We start from the raw sequence: 4471 nt of genomic DNA on the forward strand, positions 1-4471 counted from the left end.
CACGGCTGAATTATGCCAGGCATAAATCTATAAAATCTAAATTGATCAATGGCCACACCTCACATTAAAAATGGCCACTGAGGGTTTCTTTCTGGTTTTAAGAACCATTGCCACGGCTAAATTATGCCAGGCAGAAATCTATGAAATCTAAATTGATCAATGGCCACACCTCACATTAAAAATGGCCACTGAGTGTTTCTTTCTGGTTCTAAGAACCATTGCCACGGCTGAATTATGCCAGGCATAAATCTATAAAATCTAAATTGATCAATGGCCACACCTCACATTAAAAATGGCCACTGAGGGTTTCTTTCTGGTTCTAAGAACCATTGCCACGGCTAAATTATGCCAGGCAGAAATCTATGAAATCTAAAATTGATCAATGGCCGCACACCTCACATTAAAAATGGCCACTGAGGGTTTCTTTCTGTTTCTATAACCATTGCCAGGGCTAAATTATGCCAGGCAAAAAAAGGTATAAAATCTATTATCAATTACTAGCCAAACCTAGCATTAAAAAGGGTGATTTAGATTTTTATACTGGTTCTAAGAACCATTGCTAGGGCTAAATTTCTATTTTTACTATGAACCCCGCAGGCTGGCAAGTGAATAGTCTGTCTTCTAAGTTGGTGTGGTACATGCCTTTGAAATAAATAAAAAAAATCAACGTTACTTCAGTTGCTACTGGAGTTTTACTCCTAAGATTCACAATACACAGTAGTGCATTCTTTTATTTCATATGCAGGGTTACCCCTATTAGCATAAAGTAGTGGAAGATGAACCCCACCCATATCCTAAAATCTTGGGGGAATGTAAGTCTCAGCCAAACTTACCTCACAGCATAGATGATGACCTAACAGCTGAAGGCCAAAAGTCTTGGGCTGGAGACATTTTCTTGCTTTCTGGTTTCTTCTTTACATTTTTTTCTTGTTCTTCTCCGCCTAGCAAGCGTTGCCTCTTCCAAGGAAAATTTGTCAGCACTGGTTCCATCCTTTAGTCTGCAAGGCTAGAAAACTACTGGCCACATTAGCATTAAAAATGGCCAATGAGGTTTTATTGCTATCATTCACACCAGACCCACAATCAAGAAATACCGAATGTCCCATCAAGGAACTGCCAAAGAAGCTAACAACAAAGAATCTCCAAGACTACAAATCTTCTATGATTTGTGGACTTCAACTCCCAGACTTCCTGAGGCAATCATGCTTGCTCAGGAATTCTGGGAGTTGAAGTCCACATGTCATAGAAGAGCCAACTTTGCCTACCCTGTCCAAGACCATTTACACCAACACTGAAAGAAGCCACTAAAACCATAAACTGGGAGCAAACTGCACTCCCTTCCAGCACTTATGATGTTCCCTAGTTTCCTAACAAAACCTCTACAAGGAAGCCACTGAGCTCAGACACCACCAAGGACGCCTCATTTCAATGGTGAGCCACAAATATTATCCTCTGTCAATATACCTCCTATCAAATTGCATCACTTTGGGCTTTAAGAAGTCTGGCTGGTACTGGGAGGGAGGTGATCCCAAAGGATTCCCTTCCGGTCTGAGTCTCACTGAGGGGGTCCTCAGGCATTGGAGGAGGCTTTTAGCTGAGCGCTGTTGTCTCTTCCAGTGTGAATCACCCTCACTGCTTACTCAGGGACTGAAAGGGCAACCCCAGAGAAGACTTCCAGTGTGAGTCTCCCACAGTGTCCACTCAGAAACTCAATGAGACAGGCGGCAGCTTGATCTCATTCAGGATGAGTGTCCGAAAGCTCAGGGACTGAAAGACCTCTATAAATAGGGGCATCACCCCCATCACCAGGGTATATGTGGAATGTGGAATGGGATCTGGTTCTAAGAACCACAGCCAATAACCAAAATTATGTTGAGTCAGAATTTTTTTTGATACTTTTTATCTAAGTTATAAACTTATGACTGCTCTTTTTACCATTGATCAGTGGTGGGCTACGAGACAGAACGCTAAATTGTGCTCACAGCTCAAAAAGTTCTTGCAGGACCAGTGCGATTTTGCTGCTGCACCTGTGGAGGTAGGAGCCACAGGTATAACCAGCTAAAAAATCACGCACGGAGCCACAGGTAAAACCATGCTGAAACACAGGCGCAATTTTTCTACCTCCACAGGTTCAACAGCAAAATCGCGCCGGTCCCACAAGAACTTACGAGCCGTAGTGGTGAGTGCAATTTAGCCTTCCGGCTCGCTGCCATTGATACATTTTAATGTTGGGTTTTTTTAATAAACAGCTTTGCCAAAACAAGTACTGTAAAATTTAGCAAGGTCTAAACATTTTTGCAGCAACATGTCGCTAACAGTACCTGCCTTCAATACAGTTCAATACAGTTCCTCGCTTTCAATACACTGAAGAGTAAATGAAACCATCTGTCTTACTGTTGATGTCTTCTTCTTCGTCTATTGGATTCATGCCTTTGGGGACAAAAAAATCAATATCACCAAATAACCAAAAGATGTTCAGAAACTAGAATACTAATCCTATAATTTTATGTGCTTTTAGTCTGCAAGGGCATGGCTATAATTACCTCAGGCTTTACTGGGAAGCAAATTTTAATTCTCATTCACCTGTGATGGTTTGGTCTTTTTACAAGGAGATGATTGAGATTACATGAAGTTCCACCAAAATTGTATTCTAATAAATTGGCCAAACCTCAAGAATTGACTTAATTCCTAGAAAATAAGATCAACTCCTGGACCTGAAGTAATATTAGTTAACTTTTGACCAGTTTTTTTGAAGTAGATACTTTCTGCATATTTTGCTTCTTTAACCCTGGTGTGTTGCTCAATAACACACCTTACTCTGCAAATTGTTCATTTTAGGTATTTATATTTGGTCTTTTTGAAAACTTTTTTCACTTGGAAACAGGTTTGAACATTTCTTCACAAAATGAAATGAAAAAAATTAATGCTTATTGGTGTAGAATTACTTCAGGTCCAGGAGCTGACTTTCCTCTCACTATATAAAGCTGAGGTAATTTTAGCTAGTTAAAAGCAGGGAAATTACCACAGGTGAACAAGCATTAAAATTAGCTTCAAGGCAAAATACAGAAGCTTCAGTGTCTGCAGTTGCCCTTCATTTCTTGAAGAAAGTGATTTGTTGGGACCTGAGGAAATTTTAGTCAAAGCTCAAGTCCTTAAAAGAAGCAAAATATATAAGAAAACTAGTTGCCTCAAGGAACTACAGGCAAAAGTTAAGTAAAATTAGTTCAAGTCCAGGAGTTTGACCTTATTTTCTTGAAGTGTCTTAAGGTAATTCTGAGATTATGTCAGCCAAGGCTCATATTTTTAGTAAAATAGATGGAATATTAGGTAATCTCAGCCATGTCCTGTTAACCAAACCACCACAGGCAGAACAAAACCAGAAACAGAGAAATATAGATTGATGGCAGAAAAGACCTCATGGTCCATCTACTCTGCCCTTATACTATTTCCTATATTTTCTAATTAAAATTAACAGTTTTAAAGGTAAAGATAAAATTACCACAGGAGGTGACCTTGCTCTCAGAAATAAAGTGACATTTTAGTCAAGGCTCAAATCCTTAAATAATCCACCTTCGAGATATGTCCCTGGCATTTCACTCCTTAGAATACACCCCCGGGGTTAAAATTACTACAGGTGCTATCTAACACTAGGCTATTAAGCGGCTAAAGAACTCACGCTCCCCTCCCCTCCCTATCCGGCAAGTTTAAAAAAGCCTGAGGAAAAAAAGCTTTACCTCAAAAGCTCAAAAGGCCCTGCCCGGCCTCGAGCTCGAGGACTTGGGCTGCGGAGGCACCGGGGTGACTGTTTGTAGGTCTCCCGGCGCCCCGCAGCATCGAACGAGAGACCCTCCAGCCGCAGAGTCTGCTACTTCGGGGAACGTGCTTGCTAATTTTCCACACAGCTGAAGAAAATCACCGGCTTTTTAAATGCTCCCCGCCTCTCGAGCGAGGAGAGGCATCCCGACCAATCCGAGGGAGGGATTTTCAAGAGCAGCCAATAAACGGGCGAGAGGGGCGGGAAGAAAGACCCCCGGGGAGCCTCTGAGGGGGTTTGGGCGGCAAAGGCTCGGTTGCACTCGATTCCTGTGCGGGACCCTCAGCACCTGGAGGGGTTGCCATGGAGACGGCTCATTGCAGCCAGGTGAGGAAGATTGGAGGCTTGAGTCAGGTGAATTCAATGAATCTTAAATGGCAACGAACTGTAAATGACCCATACAAACTACTTTTGCAAAATACCCTATGTGTTGTGTAGGGCAAATCCTGCTACTGAAACAAATTGGCTCTTTTCTACTTTGGAGTTGTTTGGAGTGAGTGGCATATAAATACAATAAATAAATAATAATGTTTTAAAATAAAGTTGGAATGGAGAAACTGTGGTCTTTTGGATATTGCATTACACCAGTATTACACCAAATATCTTCAAGTTGCCAAGGTTGGGAAACACTGTATTACACAGACACCTGATTAGGGA

General features: G+C 41.5%; 1 long non-coding RNA gene across 1 annotated transcript; it reads right to left on the minus strand.

Moving 5' to 3' along the window:
- Window positions 1-952: 952 nt before the first annotated feature.
- LOC139172473 (uncharacterized) lies at window positions 953-3853 on the minus strand. The gene is made up of 3 exons (XR_011559881.1): window positions 3735-3853; window positions 2322-2430; window positions 953-1006 (listed from the first exon to the last, which is right to left on the minus strand). It is a non-coding gene; the product is annotated as an uncharacterized lncRNA (long non-coding RNA).
- Between the last annotated feature and the right edge of the window lie 618 nt (window positions 3854-4471).

The sequence above is a fragment of the Erythrolamprus reginae genome, chromosome 9, assembly GCF_031021105.1.
Source record: "Erythrolamprus reginae isolate rEryReg1 chromosome 9, rEryReg1.hap1, whole genome shotgun sequence".
Lineage (NCBI taxonomy): Eukaryota > Metazoa > Chordata > Lepidosauria > Squamata > Dipsadidae > Erythrolamprus > Erythrolamprus reginae.